The 767-nt window shown below is 36.5% G+C and overlaps 1 pseudogene; it reads left to right on the plus strand.

Annotated features, from left to right (window-relative positions):
- Window positions 1–739, plus strand: part of LOC106774618 — a 4,688-nt pseudogene extending 3,949 nt beyond the window's left edge.
- Window positions 740–767: the final 28 nt, after the last annotated feature.

Consider the following 767-nt stretch of genomic DNA (forward strand, 5'->3'; position numbering starts at 1 on the left):
TTTCCTTTTTAATTACTTTAATGTTGGCTATAGGAAACGGTGGAGGAACAAGCAGCAGGCTTGATGAAAGAAGCAGAGCGGTTCCTAATCTTGAGCAATATNGATCGCTTGTGGAAAGAACATCTTCAAGCACTAAAATTTGTTCAGCAAGCCGTAGGGCTACGGGGATATGCGCAGCGCGATCCACTTATTGAATACAAACTTGAAGGCTATAAGTTAACCTTTTCTTGGATATGATGGCACAAATAAGAAGAAATGTCATATATTCCGTATATCAGGTTTGCTTTGATCCAGAGTTTTAGTGCTTTCCACCTTAAACGTTATTGTAATTTTTATACCTGCTTCACTTTTTCTTCGAACTTTTGGCAGTTCCAACCTGTGTTGGTAAAGCAAGATCAAGAGAAAACAGAGAATGGNAAATCAGGAAAACGTAAAGCACGCAGTCGGGTTAACCCAAATCCCGATCCAGTTGGCACCATCGAGCCTTCAACATCAAGTACAGCGTCCTAAAACAGCAATGAAGACTATATTTATCAGGAGTTACTGAACAAGAGGAATCGACGAAAGCTTCAGTTAGTTCTCAATGATTGTAGCAATTTATTGTAGAGATTTTCATATGGTCAAAATAAATTTACATATGTATAGTAATTCGTAAATTTAGGAAAAAGAATATATTTCTTATTATTTGTCTGTTTACATACAAGCGTTTAATGAAATAAAAGGAGCTTATTCTAGGGAAGAAATCCCTATAATTGTGGGATTGTTAT

The sequence above is a fragment of the Vigna radiata genome, chromosome 10, assembly GCF_000741045.1.
Source record: "Vigna radiata var. radiata cultivar VC1973A chromosome 10, Vradiata_ver6, whole genome shotgun sequence".
NCBI lineage: Eukaryota > Viridiplantae > Streptophyta > Magnoliopsida > Fabales > Fabaceae > Vigna > Vigna radiata.